Source organism: Triticum urartu, chromosome 3 (genome assembly GCF_003073215.2).
Source record: "Triticum urartu cultivar G1812 chromosome 3, Tu2.1, whole genome shotgun sequence".
Lineage (NCBI taxonomy): Eukaryota > Viridiplantae > Streptophyta > Magnoliopsida > Poales > Poaceae > Triticum > Triticum urartu.
This window is the reverse complement of record NC_053024.1, coordinates 673,558,522-673,583,082: the sequence shown is the minus strand read 5'-3', so window position 1 is coordinate 673,583,082 and position 24,561 is coordinate 673,558,522. Positions and strand designations below refer to the sequence as shown.

Below are 24,561 nucleotides of genomic sequence, written 5' to 3'. Positions count from 1 at the left end.
TGCATATCTACTTTCTGCTGTAGCATCTCCTTAGCACGCCTGAGTTCTGCATTTTCTTCATTAGCACGCCTTTGCAATCTATCTTTTAGAGGGAGGTACCGCAAAACTTTACATGGGATTTTCTTTTGGCCTTCCTCGTAACGAGATGTGCCACAAAAGTCACACTTCTCTTTATGTTTGTTATCTTTGTAATACAACATGCAATTATTTTTGCACACATCTATTTTGACATATGGCATCCCAAGACCTTCTAAGAGTTTCTTGGATTGGTAGAAGTCTTCGGACAAATTAGATTCAGGAGGCAAAAGTTCATGGATTATTTTTAAGGTATCATCAAAATGTGCAATGGACATGTTGTATTGTGATTTCATAGCCAGCAAACGAGCTACAGCAGAAAGACGTGAGTGTTTTGTGTTCTCATGTACCAATTCATCGGCACTACTGACCATCCTATAAAAAGCCTTGGCAGAGGAGGTTGGCTCCTCAGTAACCGGTGGAAGATGGCTACCACCTAAGTCAACCAACATATTGTCCATTCGATCAGTTTCATTACAGCCCTCTTGATGTACTAAAGGGACAGATCCATCAGCAGCAGCTACAAAACTCTCACCATGTTCTGTCCAGGTTTTGTAATTTGGCTTATACCCATGTTTATACAAGTGTTTCTCTACAATGTGCCTTTCTTGCGGAAAATAATTCTGACATTTGGCGCATGGACACTTAATTTTACCACCTTGAGCTACGGAAGAGAAGGCCCGGTCTATAAATCATGCAGTTTCTTCAAGCCATATATTAGAAGGGACTTGACCAAACACCCATCCACTATACATCCAATCACGGTTCTCCATTATTTAACCAAGAACTCATACTGAAATAAAATTCACAGAAATGGGGCTATTTCAGAAAAATAATAGCATACTAAAGGGCAGCAGCACAAATAACAATTCACAAAAAGACAATTGTTTCAGACATAAATTTAAGAGCTCAAAGCTATAACTTACCAATATACTTGTTCAAGCTGGGAAATTACGGCGTCGAAAAGGGTGGCCAGCCAACTCCCCTAGCTGTTCACTGATGTTTCTGGAATATGAAAAGATAAGATTATTCTAGGATTTATAGATCTTAAATTCACTTTAAATAAATAAATAAATAGCAGGTAGGTGTCACGGAAGCTACAACCTAGAAAAAATGAACAGTTAGATGGTCATGTACATAAGCTACATGCTAGCTGTTCACTGATGTTGCTACAGAAGCTCCAACTTACGTCTAAGAACAACCAAAACTAATCTGTCCAAATCAACTTGCACACCAAAGAACTGTACATGGTCATGTACAACTAGTTTTGCGTTGGAACCCATAAAAATTGGTGTTTGAACTTATCCAAATCAACCGTATACTAATCAGATGTGCCTAAATTAGTTCCAACGAAGCTTGTACGCTACACAAGAAATAGAGCAAACAAATCGTAGATCTAGGAAAAGAAGGTAATATATTACCAGAGATATGGAGAATGGGGACTTGTGAGGCAGCGAGTAGAGGAGTACAGGCAGCCGGAGGTGAAGACGTGTAAATCTGAATGGGGGGACAAGTACGGGAGCTTGGTGGGGGGCAGATGCTGGTGCTCCGGCGGGTGGCGAGGCAGAGACCGGCACTACGCAAGTGGTGAGGAAGATGCAGGCGGAAGGACGGCCTTCCGCAGGGAGGGGAGGCAGCCGCGACGGTAGATGGGAGGATGGTGTAGCTGCTGCCACGGCGGTGGACCTGCGGATGGTGTGGCGGCGGCGGCGGTGGACCGGAGGATGGTGTGGCGGCGGTGGCGGTGGACCGGAGGGTGGTGTGGCGGCGGCGGCGGTGGACCGGAGGATGGTGTGGCGGCGGCTCCGGCTGTGGACCGGACGATGGTGGCGGCGGCGGTGAAGCGCAGGACTGGATTGGGGATCGAGAGGATTCTGGAGACTACGACTGAATTGGGGATGGAGGCTGTACGTGTTTGCCCTCTCCTTTTGTATTGGGCCTAACTCTGTGAGCCCAAACACACAGGAAAATAGACAAAAGGGTGGGCCTCTCCGAAAAAATGCGCGCGCAATAAAAACCTAATGGCGCGAAGCGGCAGCCCGCGGGCGCGAAGGGCCGAATGCGATTCCTGTGGGCCGCGACGCACAGGGATATACTTTTCCTGTGCGCCTGCTCAGAACCTACAGGAATATGGTAAAAAAACCTGTCGGTCAGTGTCTGGCCCACAGTAAAATGACATTTTCCTGGGAGTCTACGCGGGGCCGACGGGAATATATGTTGGCTCACAGGCTTAATCACGATTCTGGTAGTGTCGCCCCATTTTATATATAAAGCGACCAACCAAGAAAATCCGAAACAAACACCACCACACCACAACGCACACACCCAAGGGTACCACAGATCAGCAACATCAACCACAAGCAAGCAAAGGATGAGCAATAAGAACCACTACAGGAATGATAGAGCCCTCCACAATAAACTAGCCACTGCGAGGACCCAAGCTGGCCGTCGGCGCACATGAGCTCCAAGACGATGCGTTCGGGAAGAGTATGACTCCGGAGCGCTACAGGGAATTCTCCCTGGCACTTGATTCACCTCCGTACAGGGGGCGACGAGTCACGAGAAACCTGCCATACCACCACCACGTAATGCTGAACCCCGGCCACCCACATGACCAGGGTTGCCAGTCCGCCCCTGAGCCACAAGAAACGCCCACGAATATCGCAGCGTCCACCACAGAGCCGTCGCCCTGCATCCTGACACCCCATCGGCCATCGAAAGGGATGGGCCTCCACCAACCGGCAAACCCCTACTGAGCCGAAGTCGACAACGGCCGGCATGCCTCCGCAGCACCAAACCTTGGACTGGAGGCAATAGGTCGGGGAAAGGGAGAGCCCCCCTGCCTACCTCCCCCTATGTTGCCCCCTACAACACCCATCCACGGCCGCTAGAGCAGGAGCGCGAGGAGCCCGCCCAGACTGTCCGTCCGACGAGGAGGGCGCCGGAACGGCCGAGATCCACCCAGGAGACGACCAGAGTGGGTGCCGCACCGGTTCACACCAAAACGAGCATGGAGGCACCATCTTCCGCGCGACACGCCCGCAGTAGAGGCATCCAAGCCCGCCGGCAAGGCACCACGCACCGCCGGCCCGCCAGATCTGGCCGAGCCAAAACCGAGCCGCCACCGCAGCCACGGACGCGAGACCGCACTATAAATTTTAAATCTTTCATGATGCTAGGCTGCTAGCCGGAAAAAGACACAACATGGGTCTATGTTGTAGCAAAATTTTAAATCAAAACTTGAAACATTGCGTGAGGTACAAAAATAACAAATTCAACACTGTAGCGAGATATAGCTCCCGTGTCCGAAGGATTTCTTCTCTCGCTACAGTATTAGGCCAGGCCGGCACTGTAGTGTCATTTTCTATGTTTTTACTGTTTTGTAATGGTTTCTTTCTATATTTAAATTTTCTTCGTTTTTCAGTTCGATGCGCCAGGATTTGTGATGTCAAGATTTTCAAGTTCGATGCGCCAGGATTTGTGATGTCAAGATTTTCAAGTTCGATGCATAGTATAGCTGCTACGTTTTTTTTACGGGTAAATAACTTTATTCCTCATATAGTGGTAAGATCATGTACAACGAGATGAGAAATAAAGTCCAGTACGGGGCCATCCCAGTACCCAGACAAGCTATTACAGAGGGAGTTTTTCGCAAGCATATCAGCAACACCATTTGCTTCACGGAAGCAATGAACCACATCGAGTTTTGTTAGTTCTGCCTCAAGCGCCTTAAATTCTGTGATAGTTGCTGCATCCGGGCCCAAGTACTCTCCTTGGTTGATAGCTTCAATGGCATTCAGACCAATAATCCTAGACGTACAGGCATTCAGACTATCGGACTCAATAATCACTGAGCTACATCCATGTTTGGCAGCCAGGTACAACCCATTCCTGATCGCAGCAATTTCTGCTGATTCCACACTCTGTACATGCGGTATAAGCCATGATGCTGCACCTATGAACTCGCCATGATCGTCTCTAGCTGCTAAGTTTATTCTTGTCTCAATCACCATCCTATTAAACGAACCATCAACTAAAGCGATTGCCAGCACATAGAGGAAATACATGAGTGTCAGTTAATAGCTACGGGGCACATTGCTGATATAGTTGTATCAGTTATGTTTCTCACTCGCATTAATGCGGCATGTCAGAAGTGTAGAAGTGCATGCTCTAGCCAATGCAACCAAAAAACCAATCTGATGGAAGAGACTAGGCATCACATTATACGTCAACACTCCCCCTCACGTGTGGCTCCCTCAGGCCTAAACATGGACCGAAAGTGGACTGCAATTTAATTGCGGCAGCCGGGTCTTGAACTCAAGACCTCTTGGCTCTGATACCATGTAGAAGTGCATGCTCTAGCCAATGCAACCAAAAGACCGATCTGATGGAAGAGACTAGGCATCACATTATACGTCAACAAGAAGAACAAACCAAAAATCTGGTTAAAGAAAGATTTAAAGCACATCATGATGGCACATGGCAGTAATGCCTAGCATGAATCTGGAAGTCTTTTTTACACAACGATCTTCCGGCTAGCATGTCTCTATCCCTCTGTTGTTCTTGTTCCTTGTCTTTAACCCCTGAGCCTGATGCAGCCACTCCATGGTCCTCCTGGGCATCCACTAGTCTGACAAATATACATGATGAATTATGGACAGAGCACCCAGATAAACAAATTGAGAAAAATTGAGAAGTAAGAGCAGCTGCTAATTCACCTCCCGATTTGGATGACTCGCTGGTCAGGAAAAACTGCGACAGCATATCCCTCACCTGACAGCATCCTCTTTTGCTAACTGGCGCACTTGACTATGCTAATTCCAATTCTCAGCATCAGAGCTTGGCATGGTTGTGTCATCCTCAATATCTATGACTATGTTGTGCAACATGAGCAGGCAGAGTTTGTTACAGAGTGTCCGGGTTGACCTGCCACCATGCCTTCTTGTTGCCAGCGCATTCAGCAGGCAGGTTCTAGCTGCGGAGTGTCCCCTACCGACCTCTGCCTTCGAATTTGTAACATCTTCTTCCTGCTAAGATGTGGGTAGTCTGGGGAGAAGAGGGAATCATGCATCACCAATTATGTATTCCCCGACTCCTGATCCATCTAATGCTACCTTCTCACACTCCTTGAAGATTTCAGAATCTTGCAAAAGTTATGCATATTGTGGATCTTGTCAAACATGGATTTGATTTATCATTTTCGCTGGAGTTTGGCAAGCTAGTGGCGCCTTACCTGCTCGGACACAGCATCAATGAACCTCTCAGTTACCAACAAGACTGTTGACTCATTCACACTAACAGAGGATCTTAAGGTCTTCGATGGCCCATTAGAGTACAACCTTCTCAGAGCAACGACAACTTGATATTCTGAAGACAGCACCCTCCCGCCAAAAAGGTGCAGCTGTTCATATATATCTTCCAGTGATGGCACCTTCACCGAACTGTAGATGTAGCTCAAGGTTACTTTTTTGTCATTTTGAAGACAGACTCAAATCTTTATCTGTCCTCACAAGAAGATAAGCCTCCTGCATAAGAAAATCGAAAAGTGGTTATACAATCCATAGGTTGGAACACAGAGTTAAAATAGTGAGATCCAACAATAACATATGAAGGGGAAGTAGGTAGCAAGTGAGAACAACAGAAACTTCACAAATGACATTACTAGCAAGTCATATTCAAATCGGAAAACAAGCTATTTATTTTCTCCAGACAAATCGGAAAAAAAACTATTACAAATCGATGAAAACAAGCTATTTATTTTCTCCAGAGAAAAAGCTAGTAGTACATCTATGTTAGACATTACTAGCAATTCATATTCAAAAAGAATGATCATGCAGGGAATATATTAAACTCCAACATGCCGATGAAAGGTAGAAAACAAAGAGAACAGTTCAAATAACCAGAAAATAAAACAAAAAAATACGCGAGCAATGTTAAATTACCTCTGGACATGAACTTCCTGAAAGAGTGGCTGATATTTGTTTCCAAGTTGTAGGGGTCAGATGAGTACAAGACATACCCTTTTCTTGGATTATCTCCTTCATGTGCGAACTAGCGGAACGTCTTGCCTTGCTCAGGCCGACGGGTACGTGTTAAATAGATGGGGCGCACCTCCCATAACAGTGCATACATACGGTTTGGATTACAATATTGGAGATCAAGAAAGGAGATAGAGATAAGAGGTTACATGAGATAAACATAAGACTCTAACAACCTAACTATCTCAACTATCTCCTATGAGATGCGCCGGTCACATAACGTAACATGTTGCATGTTTAACACCCTCCCTTAATCACAACTGCATTAGGTTGAGATTATACTTGAAGTTTTCAAAGCTCTTGACAGGCAATGCCTTTGTGAAACCATCTGCAATTTGGTCACGGGAATGAACAAAATGAATGTCAAGTTGCTTCTGAGCAACTCTTTCTTTGACAAAATGAAAATCTATCTCAATGTGTTTAGTCCTGGCATGAAACACTAGATTGGCTGAGAGATAAGTAACACCAAGGTTATCACACCACAAACAAGGAGCTTGTTTACTCTTTATACCAAGTTCCTTTAACATGGACTGAACCCATATGATTTTAACTATGGCATTTGCGAGAGCCTTGTATTCTGCCTCAGTACTGGATTTGGAGATTGTGGCTTGTTTGCGAGCACACCATGATATCAAGTTGGGTCCAAACAAAATAGCAAAGCCACCAGTGGATCGTCTATCATCAAGACAGCCTGCCCAATCAGAATCAGAGAAGGCACTGACAAGTGTAGAAGATGATTTGCTGAAATTAAGACCCATGCTTAATGTGTTTTTGACATATCGAACTATCCTTTTTGCAGTAGTTAAATGGACAGTCGTAGGTGCATGAAGGAACTGACATACTTTGTTGACAGCAAAAGAAATATCAGGCCTGGTAAGAGTGAGGTATTGAAGAGCTCCTACTAGGCTCTTGTATTTTATGTTGTCCTCTTGAGTCAAAAGAGTTCCTTGCGTGAGAGATAATTTTTCCGAGCTTGATAGTGGAGTAGGTGTAGGTTTACAACCTTGCAAACCAGCTTTTCTTATCAAGTCAACTGCATACTTTTCTTGATAGAGATGAAGTCCATCCTAGTGCTTCTTTACTTCAATCCCAAGAAAATAATGCAAGTCTCCAAGATCCTTCAAGTCAAAATCTGCACTCAAATCTTTCAATAGTCCAGTGATGGCTTCATCAGATGAGCTTGTTACAATAATATCATCAATGTATATGAGGACAAATATGCATGTATTGGACTTGTTGTAGATGAACACAGAGGTGTCAGACATTGAAGGAACAAAACCAAGTGTTTTCATTTTGTGACAGAGACGGGAATACCATGCTCTTGGTACCTGTTTCAAGCCATAGAGTGCTTTGTCCAATTTGCAGACATAAGAGGGTGCACTTTTACTTATAAACCCAGGAGGTTGTTTCATATATACCTCCTCTTCCAGAACATCATGAAGAAATGCGTTCTCTACATCAAGTTGCCTGATACTCCATCCCCTGGAAACAGCAACAGACAAAACAGACAAAACAATGCGTTCTCTACATCAAGCAGCTTTAACAACCGGACTAAATGTGTCCTCATAGTCTATGACATACCGTTGTTTAAAACCCTTTTCAACGAGCCTAGCTTTATAGCGATCAATGGTTCCATCAGATTTCCTTTTGATTCTGAATACCCACATGCAATTAATTAAAATTTTACCTTGCTGTGGGGGAACTAAATGTCAGGTTTTATTTTTCTTGAGTGCCATGTATTCTTCATTCATTGCATTCTTCCACTTTTCATCACCAAGTGCTTCCTCAAGCGAATGTGGTTCACCGGGTTCACCTGTCGAACAAACCATACCATATTTGGTTATGTGCTTATAGTTAATAGGATGTATTACCCCATGTTGTAGTCGTGTACGTCGTGATGGTGCAGCAGCAGGATCACCAGCCACAGAGAATCCTGGGGCAGGAACTCCTGTAGCAGAATCTGCTCCTACCGGATCTTCTGTGACAATTTGGTCGTGTCCAGCTTCTCGAGTCGGTGCAGAGGATCCCGGGGCCTCATCATTGGCTGAGGATGGCGCATCCACCTCGAAGTGGACGCCGGTCGGGTGCATGGACGCGCGTGTGTGCGTGCTGGAGTCCGCGCCGGATCCCGCATCAGACCTGGCCCCGCGCCAGGTGGGCGAACGGAGTCGCGTCGCTTGTACACGAGCGGCTGGTCGCGGAACCACGCGTCGTCCTGACGAGCCGCGTGCTGCCGCGTGCCGGACGCGGATTGGCGCGGAGGAGGACTTGGGCCGCCTCCACTGGAAGGACGACGCGTGTCGCGCTCTGGGCTGGAGACAGCGACACGGTCGGCGGGCGCTGTTGCTGGCGCGTCTGCCGCGCCTGCCGATGCTGATCCCGAGGAGGATCGACTGGGCTGCTGCTGCGGGGCTGATCCTAAGGAGGATTTGTCTCCCAGAACCGGACACATGGAATATAGGTCTGCCGGTGCATTTTTTTTTCACTGATTTCTGCATCGTTTTCGTTGTTTTCTCCTGTAGCATCATCAGAAAACACATGCACACCATTGGTAGCGGAATTAGTCAACAATTGATCATCATAATTCGGACCCCCTTGATCAATACGGGTGAGATGAGTGGGTAGAAGAAGAATTTCTTCTCGAAGGCGAGCGCCGGCATTTGGATGTAGAGTGGCAAATGGAAACTTTGTTTCATCAAAAACAACGTCACGAGATATATAAACGCGACCAGTGGATATATCTAAGCACTTGACACCTTTGTGTTGAGGGCTATACCCTAGAAAGACACACTGTTTTGAGCGTAGCATGAGTTTGTGTTTGTTGTATGGGTGAAGATTGGGCCAACAAGCACATCCAAACACACAAAGAGATTTGTAGTCTGGTTTTGTGTGAAGAAGTCTTTCTACCAGAGTTTCATTGTTGATGACTTAACTAGGGAGCATATTGATGATATGAAAAGCGGTGAGAAAAGTCTCATCCCAAAACTTGAGAGGCATGGAGGCCCCTTCTAAGAGGGCTAGCCCAACCTCAACTATGTGCCTGTGCTTTGGTTCAGCAGAGTCATTATGTTGATGAGCATGAGAGCATGAAACATGGTGTGATATGCCAAGTGTTTGGAAGGAGTTTAGTTTTTCATACCCCCCCCCCCAGTCTGATTGAACTGCAATAATTTTGCTAGCAAATTTTCGTTAAACCAAGGCTTGGAAGTTTTGGAAAACTTGGAAGACATCGGATCTCTTTTTGAGGAGGTAAATCCATACAAATTTGCTATAGTCATTTATGAAGCTTACATAATACTCGTGTCTATCAATAGAAGTAGGGCCAGGACCCCACACATCAGAAAAAAATTAATTGAAGTGGTTTGGTAGAAACACTAGTAGATATTGGGTATGGTAATTGATGACTTTTGGCACATTGACAGGAATCACAAATAGTTTCGACATTTCGCTCACCAACAAATGGGAGTTTATTTTTCCTAAGTAATCTTTCAACTAAAGAAAAAGCAGCATGCCCTAATCGATCGTGCCACCATGTTGACGAGACTTTGACAACACCATTGGCTTTTTTATTGAGTCTCCTAAGCTCCGGAATCAATGGGTAAAGCCCTTGAACACATCTACCTAGATAGAGAACCTTCTTCGTTGCCTGGTCCTTAATCAAAAAGAAGTATGGATGAAATTCGAGGAAAACATGATTATCAAGGGCAATTCTATGAACAGAGAGAAGACTTTTAGCGGCACTAGGGGCATGCAAGATTTTCTTAAGATGAATTGGATGATGAGGGGTACGAAAAATAGAATGACCAATGTGACAAATCTGCATACCTTATCCACTTGCCGTGTGGATGTGATCTTTGCCACGGTACTTCTCCTTCATCGTGACCATCTCAAGATCATTGGTTATGTGATTAGTGGCACCACTATCAACATACCAATTTGTGTCGACGCTGTATGATCCATCAGTCGCGGCAACCTCCTTTTCTTCATCTTGGGAGTCATCGTGATCTTCATCGTAATGATACCAGAAGTCCTTCGCGGTGTGCCCTAGCTTACCACAAATTTGGCAGTGGGGCGTCTCTGAGCGGGCCCGATTTGGGCCACCACCACAGCGACCGCGGGATGCACCGAAGCGGCCGTTGGAGTTGCCGCCGCCACCGTTGCCACCACCACCGCCACCAGACCTCCCCTTGTCGCGGGAAGAGCCACGGCCACATGAGCCACCACCACGGCCGCGGACCGCGACGTTGGCAGAGGAGCGGAAACCGCCGCCCGAGTGGTTGAACTGAGCCAGGCGCTGATCGAAGTTGCTGAGCATGGCGTAGAGATCGTCGAGGGAGACCGGCGTGACGCGGGCGTCGAGGGCGGTGTTGGGAATATGCCCTAGAGGCAATAATAAAAGCGTTATTATTATATTTCCTTGTTCATGATAATTGTCTTTATTCATGCTATAATTGTGTTATCCGGAAATCGTAATACATGTGTGAATAACAGACACCAACATGTCCCTAGTAAGCCTCTAGTTGACTAGCTTGTTGATCAACAGATAGTCATGGTTTCCTGACTATGGACATTGGATGTCATTGATAACGAGATCACATCATTAGGAGAATGATGTGATGGACAAGACCCAATCCTAAACATAGCACAAGATCGTATAGTTCGTTTGCTAGAGTTTTCCAATGTCAAGTATCCTTTCCTTAGACCATGAGATCGTGTAACTCCCAGATACCGTAGGAGTGCTTTGGGTGTGCCAAACGTCACAACGTAACTGGGTGACTATAAAGGTATACTACGGGTATCTCCGAAAGTGTCTGTTGGGTTGACACGGATCAAGACTGGGATTTGTCACTCCGTATGACGGAGAGGTATCACTGGGCCCACTCGGTAATGCATCATCATAATGAGCTCAAAGTGACCAAGTGTCTGGTCACGGGATCATGCATTACGGTACGAGTAAAGTGACTTGCCGGTAACGAGATTGAACGAGGTATTGGGATACCGACGATCGAATCTCGGGCAAGTAACATATCGATTGACAAAGGGAATTGCATACGGGGTTGCTTGAATCTTCGACATCGTGGTTCATCCGATGAGATCATCGTGGAGCATGTGGGAGCCAACATGGGTATCCAGATCCCGCTATTGGTTATTGACCGAAGAGCCGTCTCGGTCATGTCTGCCTGTCTCCCGAACCCGTAGGGTCTACACACTTAAGGTTCCGTGACGCTAGGGTTGTAGGGATATGTATATGCAGTAACCCGAATGTTGTTCGGAGTCCCGGATGAGATCCCGGACGTCACGAGGAGTTCCGGAATGGTCCGGAGGTAAAGATTTATATATGGGAAGTCCTGTTTCGGCCGTCGGGACAAGTTTCGGGGTCATCGGTATTGTACCGGGACCACCGAAAGGGTCCCGGGGGTCCACCGGGTGGGGCCACCTGTCCCGGGGGCCACATGGTCTGTAGGGGGTGCGCCTTGGCCTACATGGGCCAAGGGCACCAGCCCCAAGAGGCCCATGCGCCTAGGGTTTCAAAGGGGAAGAGTCCTAGGAGGGGAAGGCACCTCCTAGGTGCCTTAGGGGGGAGGGAAACCTCCCTTGGCCGCCACCCCCTAGGAGATTGGATCTCCTAGGCCGGCGCCCCCCCTTGGCCCTCCTATATATAAGGGGGGAAGGAGGGCTTTTTGATCCACGCCTTTGGTTGCCTCCTTCTCCCTCTCCAACACCTCCTCCTCCTCCATAGTGCTTAGCGAAGCCCTGCCGGAGTACTGCAGCTCCATCACCACCACGCCGTCGTGCTGCTGCTGGAGCCATCTTCCTCAACCTCTCCTCTCCCCTTGCTGGATCAAGAATAAGGAGACGTTACGCTGACCGTACGTGTGTTGAACGCGGAGGTGTCGTCCGTTCGGTGCTAGGATCTCCGGTGATTTGGATCACGTCGTGTTCGACTACATCATCCCCGTTCTTTGAACGCTTCCGCTCGCGATCTACAAAGGTATGTAGATGCATCCGATCACTCGTTGCTAGATGAACTCATAGATGGATCTTGGTGAAACCGTAAGAAAAATTTTGTTTTCTGCAACGTTCCCCAACAGTGGCATCATGAGCTAGGTCTATGCGTAGTTCTTCTTGCGCGAGTAGAACACAATTTGTTGTGGGCGTAGATTTGTCAACTTTCTTGCCGCTACTAGTCTTATCTTGCTTCAGCGGTATTGTGGGATGAAGCGGCCCGGACCAACCTTACACGTACGCTTACGTGAGACCGGTTCCACCGACTAACATGCACTAGTTGCATAAGGTGGCTGGCGGGTGTCTGTCTCTCCCACTTTAGTTGGAGCGGATTCGATGAAAAGGGTCCTTATGAAGGGTAAATAGAAGTTGACAAATCACGTTGTGGCTTTCACGTAGGTAAGAAAACGTTCTTGCTAGAACCCTGATTCAGCCACGTAAAACTTGCAACAACAATTAGAGGACGTCTAACTTGTTTTTGCAGCAAGTGCTTTGTGATATGATATGGCCAAAGTTGTGATGAATGATGAATGATCTATATGTGATGTATGAGATGTTCATGCTATTGTAATAGGAATCACGACTTGCATGTCGATGAGTATGACAACCGGCAGGAGCCATAGGAGTTGTCTTTATTTTTTATATGACCTGCGTGTCATTGAGAAACGCCATGTAAATTACTTTACTTTATTGCTAAAGGCGTTAGCCATACTAGTAGAAGTAATAGTTGGCGAGCAACTTCATGGAGACACGATGATGGAGATCATGATGATGGAGATCATGGTGTCAAGCCGGTGACAAGATGATCATGGGGCCCCAAGATGGAGATCAAAGGAGCTATGTGATATTGGCCATATCATGTCACGTTTATTATTTGATTGCATGTGATGTTTATCATGTTTTTGCATCTTGTTTACTTTGAACGACGGTAGTAAATAAGATGATCCCTCATAATAATTTCAAGAAGTGTTCCCCCTAACTGTGCACCGTTGCGACAGTTCGTTGTTTCGAAGCACCACGTGATGATCGGGTGTGATAGATTCTAACGTTCACATACAACGGGTGTAAGACAGATTTACACATGCAAACACTTAGGTTGACTTGACGAGCCTAGCATGTACAGACATGGCCTCGGAACAAAGAAGACCAAAAGGTCGAGCATGAGTCGTATAGAAGATACGATCAACATGAAGATGTTCGCCGACGTTGACTAGTCCGTCTCACGTGATGATCGGACACGGCCTAGTTGACTCGGATCATGTTATACTTAGATGACTAGAAGAGGGATGTCTATCTAAGTGGGAGTTCATTGAATAATTTGATTAGATGAACTTAATTATCATGAACTTAGTCTAAAATATTTACAATATGTCTTGTAGATCAAATGGCCAACGTAGTCCTCAACTTCAACGCGTTCCTAGAGAAAACCAAGCTGAAAGATGATGGCAGCAACTATACAGACTGGGTCCGGAACCTGAGGATCATCCTCATAGCTGCCAAGAAAGATTATGTCCTACAAGCACCGCTGGGTGACGCACCTATTCTCCCTGCAGAATAAGACGTTATGAACGCTTGGCAGGCACATACCGATGCCTACTCCCTCGTTCAGTGCGGCATGCTTTACAGTTTAGAGCCGGGGCTCCAAAAGCGTTTTGAGAGACACGGAGCATATGAGATGTTCGAAGAGCTGAAAATGGTTTTCCAAGCTCATGCCCGGGTCGAGAGATATGAAGTCTCCGACAAATTCTTCAGCTGTAAGATGGAGGAAAATAGTTCTGTCAGTGAGCACATACTCACTATGTCTGGGTTACATAACCGCTTGACTCAGCTGGGAGTTAATCTCCCAGATGATGCGGTCATTGACAGAATCCTCCAGTCGCTTCCACCAAGCTACAAGAGCTTTGTGATGAACTTCAATATGCAGGGGATGGAAAAGACCATTCCTGAAGTATTTGCTATGCTGAAATCAGCAGAGGTAGAAGTCAAGAAGGAACATCAAGTGTTGATGGTCAATAAAACCACTAAGTTCAAGAAGGGCAAGGGTAAAAAGAACTTCAAGAAGGACGGCAAGGTAGTTGCCGCGCCCAGCAAGCAAGCTGCCGGGAAGAAGCCAAAGAATGGACCCAAGCCTGAGACTGAGTGCTTTTATTGCAAGGGAAGTGGTCACTGGAAGCGGAATTGCCCCAAATACTTAGCGGACAAGAAGGCCGGCAAAACAAAAGGTATATGTGATATACATGTAATTGATGTGTACCTTACCAGTACTCGTCGTAGCTCTTGGGTATTTGATACCGGTGCAGTTGCTCACATTTGTAACTCAAAGCAGGAGCTGCGGAATAAGCGGAGACTGGCGAAGGACGAGGTGACGATGCGCGTCGGGAATGGTTCCAAGGTCGATGTGATCGCCGTCGGCACGCTGCCTCTTCATTTACCTACGGGATTAGTTTTAAACCTCAATAATTGTTATTTAGTGCCAGCTTTGAGCATGAACATTGTATCGGGATCTCGTTTAATTCGAGATGGCTACTCATTTAAATCCGAGAATAATGGTTGTTCTATTTATATGAGAGATATGTTTTATGGTCATGCTCCTATGGTGAATGGTTTATTCTTAATGAATCTCGAGCGTAATGCTACACATGTTCATAGTGTGAATACCAAAAGATGTAAGGTTGATAATGATAGTACCACATACTTGTGGCACTGCCGCCTTGGTCACATAGGTGTCAAATGCATGAAGAAGCTCCATGCAGATGGACTTTTAGAGTCTCTTGATTATGAATCATTTGACACGTGCGAACCATGCCTCATGGGTAAAATGACCAAGACTCCGTTCTCAGGAACAATGGAGCGAGCAACCAACTTATTGGAAATCATACATACTGATGTGTGCGGTCCAATGAGTGTTGAGGCTCGCGGTGGCTATCGTTATGTTCTCACCCTCACTGATGACTTGAGTAGATATGGGTATGTCTACTTAATGAAACACAAGTCTGAGACCTTTGAAAAGTTCAAGGAATTTCAGAGTGAGGTTGAGAATCAACGTGACAGGAAAATCAAGTTTCTACGATCAGATCGTGGAGGAGAATACTTGAGTCACGAATATGGCACACACTTAAGAAAATGTGGAATAGTTTCACAACTCACGCCGCCTGGAACACCTCAGTGTAATGGTGTGTCCGAACGTCGTAATCGCACTCTATTAGATATGGTACGATCTATGATGTCTCTTACCGATTTACCGCTATCTTTTTGGGGCTATGCTTTAGAGACTGCCACATTCACTTTAAATAGGGCTCCGTCGAAATCCGTTGAGACGACACCGTATGAATTATGGTTTGGGAAGAAACCTAAGCTGTCGTTTCTAAAAGTTTGGGGATGCGATGCTTATGTCAAGAAACTTCAACCTGAAAAGCTCGAACCCAAGTCGGAAAAATGCGTCTTCATAGGATACCCTAAAGAAACAATTGGGTATACCTTCTACCTCAGATCCGAAGGCAAGATCGTTGTTGCCAAGAATGGATCCTTTCTAGAGAAAGAGTTTCTCTCGAAAGAAGTAAGTGGGAGGAAAGTAGAACTTGATGAAGTATTACCTCTTGAACCGGAAAATGGCGCAACTCAAGAAAATGTTCCTGAGGTGCCTGCACCGACTAGAGAGGAAGTTAATGATAATGATCAAGATACTTCTGATCAAGCTTCTACTGAAATTCGAAGGTCCACAAGGACACGTTCCGCACCAGAGTGGTACGGCAATCCTGTCTTGGAAATCATGTTGTTAGAAAATGGTGAACCTTCGAACTATGAAGAAGCGATGGCGGGCCCGGATTCCGACAAATGGCTAGAAGCCATGAAATCCGAGATAGGATCCATGTATGAAAACGAAGTATGGACTTTGACTGACTTGCCCGTTGAACGGCGAGCCATAGAAAATAAATGGATCTTTAAGAAGAAGACAGACGCGGATGGTAATGTGACCATCTATAAAGCTCGGCTTGTCGCTAAGGGTTATCGACAAGTTCAAGGGGTTGACTACGATGAGACTTTCTCACCAGTAGCGAAGCTAAAGTCCGTCCGAATCATGTTAGCAATTGCCGCATTCTACGATTATGAGATATGGCAAATGGACGTCAAAACGGCATTCCTTAATGGTTTCCTTAAGGAAGATTTGTATATGATGCAGCCGGAAGGTTTTGTCGATCCTAAGAATGCTGACAAGGTGTGCAAGCTCCAACGCTCGATTTATGGGCTGGTGCAAGCATCTCGGAGTTGGAACATTCGCTTTGATGAGATGATCAAAGCGTTTGGGTTTACGCAGACTTATGGAGAAGCCTGCGTTTACAAGAAAGTGAGTGGGAGCTCTGTAGCATTTCTCATACTATATGTAGATGACATACTTTTGATGGGAAATGATATAGAACTCTTGGACAGCATTAAGGCCTACTTGAATAAGAGTTTTTCAATGAAGGACCTTGGAGAAGCTGCTTCTATATTAGGCATCAAAATCTATAGAGATAGATCGAGATGCCTCATAGGTCTTTCACAAAGCACATACCTTGATAAGATATTAAAGAAGTTCAATATGGATCAGTCTAAGAAGGGGTTCTTGCCTGTGTTACAAGGTGTGAAATTGAGCTCTGCTCAATGTCCGACCACGGCAGAAGATATAGAAGAGATGAGTGTCATCCCCTATGCCTCAGCCATAGGTTCTATTATGTATGCCATGCTGTGTACCAGACCTGATGTAAACCTTGCCGTAAGTTTGGTAGGAAGGTACCAAAGTAATCCCGGCAAGGAACACTGGACAGCGGTCAAGAATATCCTGAAGTACCTGAAAAGGACTAAGGAAATGTTTCTCGTTTATGGAGGTGACGAAGAGCTCGTCGTAAAGGGTTACATCGACGCTAGCTTCGACACAGATCTAGATGACTCTAAGTCACAAACCGGATACGTGTATATTTTGAATGGTGGGGCAGTAAGCTGGTGCAGTTGCAAGCAGAGCATCGTGGCGGGATCTACATGTGAAGCGGAGTACATGGCAGCCTCGGAGGCAGCACATGAAGCAATTTGGGTGAAGGAGTTCATCACCGACCTAGGAGTCATACCCAATGCGTTGGGGCCAATCAAACTCTTCTGTGACAACACTGGAGCTATTGCACTTGCCAAGGAGCCCAGGTTTCATAAGAAGACAAGGCACATCAAGCGTCGCTTCAACTCCATTCGTGAAAATGTTCAAGATGGAGACATAGATATTTGTAAAGTACATACGGACCTGAATGTTGCAGATCCGTTGACTAAACCTCTCCCTAGAGCAAAACATGATCAACACCAGAATTCCATGGGTGTTCGATTCATCACAATGTAACTAGATTATTGACTCTAGTGCAAGTGGGAGACTGTTGGAAATATGCCCTAGAGGCAATAATAAAAGCGTTATTATTATATTTCCTTGTTCATGATAATTGTCTTTATTCATGCTATAATTGTGTTATCCGGAAATCGTAATACATGTGTGAATAACAGACACCAACATGTCCCTAGTAAGCCTCTAGTTGACTAGCTCGTTGATCAACAGATAGTCATGGTTTCCTGACTATGGACATTGGATGTCATTGATAACGAGATCACATCATTAGGAGAATGATGTGATGGACAAGACCCAATCCTAAACATAGCACAAGATCGTATAGTTCGTTTGCTAGAGTTTTCCAATGTCAAGTATCCTTTCCTTAGACCATGAGATCGTGTAACTCCCGGATACCGTAGGAGTGCTTTGGGTGTACCAAACGTCACAACGTAACTGGGTGACTATAAAGGTATACTACGGGTATCTCCGAAAGTGTCTGTTGGGTTGACACGGATCAAGACTGGGATTTGTCACTCCGTATGACGGAGAGGTATCACTGGGCCCACTCGGTAATGCATCATCATAATGAGCTCAAAGTGACCAAGTGTCTGGTCACGGGATCATGCATTACGGTACGAGTAAAGTGACTTGCCGGTAACGAGATTGAATGAGGTATTGGGATACCGACGATCGAATCTCGGGCAAGTAACATATCGATTGACAAAGGGAATTGCATACGGGGTTGCTTGAATCTTCGACATCGTGGTTCATCCGATGAGATCATCATGGAGCATGTGGGAGCCAACATGGGTATCCAGATCCCGCTGTTGGTTATTGACCGGAGAGCCGTCTCGGTCATGTCTGCCTGTCTCCCGAACCCGTAGGGTCTACACACTTAAGGTTCCGTGACGCTAGGGTTGTAGGGATATGTATATGCAGTAACCCGAATGTTGTTCGGAGTCCCGGATGAGATCCCGGACGTCACGAGGTGTTCCGGAATGGTCCGGAGGTAAAGATTTATATATGGGAAGTCCTGTTTCGGCCATCGGGACAAGTTTCGGGGTCATCGGTATTGTACCGGGACCACCGGAAGGGTCCCGGGGGTCCACCGGGTGGGGCCACCTGTCCCGGGGGGCACATGGGCTGTAGGGGGTGCGCCTTGGCCTACATGGGCCAAGGGAACCAGCCCCAAGAGGCCCATGCGCCTAGGGTTTCAAAGGGGAAGAGTCCTAGGAGGGGAAGGCACCTCCTAGGTGCCTTGGGGGGGAGGGAAACCTCCCTTGGCCGCCGCCCCCTAGGAGATTGGATCTCCTAGGCCGGCGCCCCCCCCCCCTTGGCCCTCCTATATATAAGGGGGGAAGGAGGGCTTTTTGATCCACGCCTTTGGTTGCCTCCTTCTCCCTCTCCAACACCTCCTCCTCCTCCATAGTGCTTAGCGAAGCCCTGCCGGAGTACTGCAACTCCATCACCACCACGCCGTCGTGCTGCTGCTGGAGCCATCTTCCTCAACCTCTCCTCTCCCCTTGCTGGATCAAGAATAAGGAGACGTTACGCTGACCGTACGTGTGTTGAACGCGGAGGTGCCGTCCGTTCGGTGCTAGGATCTCCGGTGATTTGGATCACGTCGTGTTCGACTACATCATCCCCGTTCTTTGAACGCTTCCGCTCACGATCTACAAAGGTATGTAGATGCATCCGATCACTCGTTGCTAGATGAACTCATAGATGGATCTTGGTGAAACCGTAGGAAAATTTTTATTTTCTGCAACGTTCCCCAACAGGCGGAGACAAGGGGCTGGTAGTCGACGTCGAGCCCGTGGATGATGTAGGAGATGAGCTCGTCGTCTTGGATGGCCTTCCCCGTAGCCGCAAGCTCATCGGCGAGGCCACGGAGAGTGGCGAAGTAGGCGGCGACCGTTTGGTTGCCCTTCTGGGCGTTGATGAGCGTCGTCCTGATATTGATATTGTTCACACGGCTCATGGACTGTGACGAGAACATACCTACCAACGTGGTCCAAAGCGCGAGCGATGTGGTGACCGTGGTCACCGTGACGAGCACCTCCTTGGAGAGGGTGCTGAGCAAGTAGCCCAACACTTGCTAGTCCTCCCTGACCCAGATCGGGTGGAGAGGGTTGGGCTCAGAGCTTTCTTTGCATCCTTGTCTTGGTGACATGAAGCTTGGCCAGCTCCGGCGTGGTGCCGTCGACGTAGCCGAAGACATCGGCGCCACGCAGATGGGGAGTGACCTGCGTGCGCCACGGCACGTAGTTCGTGCGTGTTAGCTTCTCGGTGACCTGTGCATTGCGGGTAGGTTGGGAGGCGCCGGAGGTGGAGGAAGACATGGCTAGGCTCGGGTAGATGGGATCTCAGTAGATGGGAAGAGATGGGGCTCTGATTACCATGTGCGAACTAGCGGAACGTCTTGCCTTGCTCAGGCCTACGGGTTCGTATTAAATAGATGGGGCGCACCTCCCATAACAGCGCATACATACGATTTGGATTACAATCTTGGAGATCAAGAAAGGAGATAGAGATAAGAGGTTACATGAGATAAACATAAGACTCTAATAACCTAACTATCTGAACTATCTCCTATGAGATGCGTCGGTCACATAACGTAACATGTTGCATGTTTAACACTTCACAGGCATATGCCTTGCGGAAAGGTGTGGTAACACCCGGGTGTCCCGACCCCCTTTTATCTAGCCGTTCACCCTTGATGAGATTTGTGCCCTTGTCTACCGAACATCAAAGCATTAGCAGCAGTTGCCTATTTATCTAGTCCATTTGACCAAGCTAATGGGGGGCGCTCCTAGGGACAAGTAGGGTGTAGGGGTAGGCAGAGTAGGCAAAAGATACTAGGCCCTCTTGCATGTTGGTCTGACTGGCTGATTACTATTGAAAAGACAAGACGTGGGCGAAGCATGTGGCGCATCCACGCATACAATAGGTGCTGGGTCTCGGAGCTAATCCTGACATGAGTGACAGGCAGGTCACAGTAACTAGTCATACGTGAAGAGAGAAAGATGAGAAAGGAAAGAAGAGAGAGAGAGCCCGTATCACTACTGGTCTGTGTCTTCCACGCGAATGTGAGAGAAATGAAAAAATGAGGAGAGAAGGAGCAGTGCCCATGTGAGTTCATTTTCTTTATGTACGCGGTGGTGTCAGGAATCTCAAATAAACAATGCCCTATGCAGCCGCTGGGATTACTGTTCGTGTTCTCTGCAAAACGCAAGGACTAGACAGGGTGTGGTCAGATCCTGAAAGAAGCCAAAATGACGCGAACGGCGTGGATAGTGGGGTGTTCCTGCACCCGGGAGTCAAAAATCCTGTCTCATATGCCTTGACATGTTCAACATGGCTGAACTTGTCCCATTCAGGGCCAGATTGTCCCGCGGCTATGGAACCCAACAGCGTTAGGCTGAAGTATAGCTCCAAATGCATAGAGTTTATACCTCCCATGTATTCTGGGAGTGTCTCTATGTGTTCATCCTTGAGACAGCCTCTGGAGTGCAGGAACATCGTCCAGCACCTCCAACTTTGGGCAATCCAATATGGTAAGCTTCTGCGGTCTGGGGAGATTAGTGATCCTCTCCAGTTCAAGGTTTTTAGACACTCGAAGCTCAACCACTGCTGAAAATTTCTCTAGAGAGACGCGACCCTGGACACATTCTATGTATAATATTTCAAAGCCCTTGCCTGGGAGGCAAGGCCAGGAGGAAGACGCTTCAATTTGTAGTGCTTTAGCACAAGTTCCTGCAAGACAGGAAAGGCTTGCACTTGCTCCTCCCACTCCCACTCTTCCCATTTCACCATTTCTCCTAACTTCATCTTCTGCAATCTCGGAAATGCAGCCGCCATCTGGGAAGGATGATAACTGTGATGGTAGGACTGCGCGAATTCAGGCCCAACATGCTTGATGGCCGGAGCACGGAGGATCTGAATGAACTGCAAATAGGGGAGCTGGCACAAGCCATCAGGAAGCTGTGTGCAACAAGCCACGTCATTAATGAATAGAATCCTCAAGCTATTGAGGGGCACAACTGATGATGACATCATCCACCTTGGGAGCCCTCGACCAAAATATCCGTTGATGATAAGATATTCTAAATTGGGCGGAGGGCTTAGCTCACCAAAAAACATTCTTGATTTGATGTTGCTCTTCCTCAGAGATGGTATCTTCCTCTTCAATCGCCCTATTTCCCAGCAATATACTACCGCATGATAAGTCGAGGGTGGTAAGATGCAACTTCTCGCAAAGCTTTGCCTTTGCTGCAGAGGAGGAAGCAGTTACATTCTCCAATCCATGCAGTCCAATAATCTCGAGCCGAGAAAGAGGACCCATCTCTTCCAAAGTGCACCAATCACCCTTCATCTGGGCTGGGAACCCTCTTAATACCCTCAAATTTCTTAGAACACAAATCCTCTAGGTATGCCATTTATACTTGTTTCATTGAAGTTAAGATACCTTAGTTGTCCTAACTTTAAAATGCTCCGGGGAAGTTTCACAAATTGTTTGCATCCGCTAAGGCTAATGTACTGCAATAACTTCATATTTCCAATGCCATCTGGGGGACTAGATATATCAGTTTTTTCTAAAGACAAGTATCGCGGGTGCTTGAGTTCATGCAAAGATCCAACCAATGCTACAACATGTGCAGACTTTATATCTAAAGTTCGTAGACATGGAAAATTAACCATAGAAACACCAGGTTTCATATTTATGTGGCCAACTGATATTAGTGTTCTCAATGTCCTTTGTGGCCGTAAAGAACTCCAATCTAGCCCATCTGATCCTGATGCTTTGCTTTCTATAGATATCCGAAGAAACTTCTGTGCTTTAAGCTTACCAACAGAACTAGTTTCTCCACTGTGAGCTGCTAGTGCCTCATCTCTTGCCACAAACTGAGCAAACGAGCGAATAATATCATGCATGTTGCACACAACTTGACCAATGTAGCGTGAATTCGGCTCTATAAGGTTTCTTAGTATCAGTTTCTCATAGTACTTCCTTCCTAATTCTTCTAAGTCTTCTGAGGTTGCGTGAAGAAATCCTTCACTAATCCACATGCCAATGATGTCGCATTTGATAAATTAATGCAGTTTTAGGGAGAAGGGAGCAATACAGAGAACATTGTTTAATGCAAGAAGGCAAATCCTCATAGCTTAAATATACTGCATGGTTTAGCTCTTCGGGCATTTCAGATATTGACCATATAGAGTCATCCAGGACCATCTGCCACACACGGTGTGTTTTGTCTTTTTGACACAAGAGTCCTCCCATTACTTTAACAACAAGAGGCAAACCGTGACATTTTGCTACAATTTGCAACCCAATGTTCTTGAGCATATCGATTTTACGTCCATTTATCTCACTTGAGATTGTTTGTAAAAATGTTAAACCAATAATGTCCGTCAGAAGCGGTTTGCCTTACTAGAACAATAGTGGTTTATTAGTGGCTACTCTCTCCGTTCCGAATTACTTGTCTTGGATTCGTCTAGATACGGTTGTATCTAGACTTATTTTAGTGCTAGATACCTCCGTATCTAAATAAATCTAAGACAAGTAATTCGGAACGGAGGGAGTAGTATTTAGTTTAGTCAACCATAAGGTTTGAACAAAAGAAAATTAATCAAGAACCAGTCAATGTACTACCTAAACTGAATTGTCAAGTAAATGAACAGATAACTAGGGACGTTGCTGTCAACTGGGATAGCACGCGAGCGATCTAACATCAAACATACTCACTCAAACATGATGCTAAGTTTTTATTTTCATTTTAGCCATAATTCACCCTTAGTTATACTGAAGGACACAATACATATGTCCATACTCAGAAAAGAGAGTGACATTTGTTAAACCACTACCCGACGGCGAAATGTTTCATCTATGTTTGAATTATCTTTATATATGTATTTTTGTAATTTGGACTGCTGAATAAGCATAAGTTTTGAAGGAAAACTAAAAGGGGTTGTTCATCCTAGCATCCATGATAGGAAAATCGATGAAACTTCAACATCTTCTCTCTAATTTTCAAAAAAAATGCGAAGTACACCAGATTGCTCGGTCATGATGATGAACCCAGGGTTCAGACTGTACATTGCAGACCCACGAGGTGGCTAATTAAGGTTAAAAAAACGTGAATCCAATATCTCTATCACATGAAACAAACAATTCATAAATAACTCATTGATTCCAGACCTCGGAAGTAAAGGTCCCTTAGATGAACTTACCTCGTATTAAGCTGACCAAAACAAAAATTGGGAACTCGGAATTGGATGTGGTTGCCGCTGCATCTGCGACCGATGGCAAAAATCCACCCTGACACCTTGTGGTACATGCCGCCGATACCTAGAAAATACTGCCGTTATGCCATTGAAATGCTCAAAGTTCTAAAAAGTGAAAAAAAATCAAACAATGCCGAAAAATTGAAGACATTCCAGCAAATCAAGCATAACTCAGTGAACAATACAGTATTATTTCAGTTAAAACTGAGATTTGCTATTTTTTCCAAGTTCAATTTATGGGTTCAAAATGTACATTTCAAAACGGTATTATTTCAGTTAAAACTGAGATTTGTTAATTTTTTTCCAAGTTCAATTTATGGGTTCAAAATGTACAGAAAAGTTTGAAAAAACTACAGGAAGTTGGTGGCCACGGGATACATAATCCAACCTCTTTCGTACATATTATATTGATCTTAAATAGCTTTTGAAGGCAGTAAACGAATAGAAATGCCACATTGACAATCTTTATCTACACTGTATTAATCTAATTTTACAACTGTTACGGTGATTGGCGATTTTAGGAGCCGTTCATCCACCCTTATCTGACAGTGGGAAAATAGGAGTTACGAGGAATTACGAAATTGAAATTACGTGAAATTACATATAATGGTGGGACCGTTACAAAATTTAGGTGGGACCATTTATGAAAGGGTAAATCCGTCACTAGGGCAGTTTTTTTTCTTTTGAGTGAATCATTAGGGAAGCTGTGCCGTGGGATAGAAAGTAAGATGGACGTCGGATCTGATGTTTAAGGCCGGCACGGGATTAGCTCCTTCCGTTCGCTAATTGACTCCGTACGATGGAATAATA

General features: G+C 45.9%; 1 pseudogene; it reads right to left on the bottom strand.

The window, feature by feature from the left end:
* Nucleotides 1-3,629: 3,629 nt before the first annotated feature.
* LOC125547143 lies at nucleotides 3,630-23,804 on the bottom strand (annotated as a pseudogene).
* Between the last annotated feature and the right edge of the window lie 757 nt (nucleotides 23,805-24,561).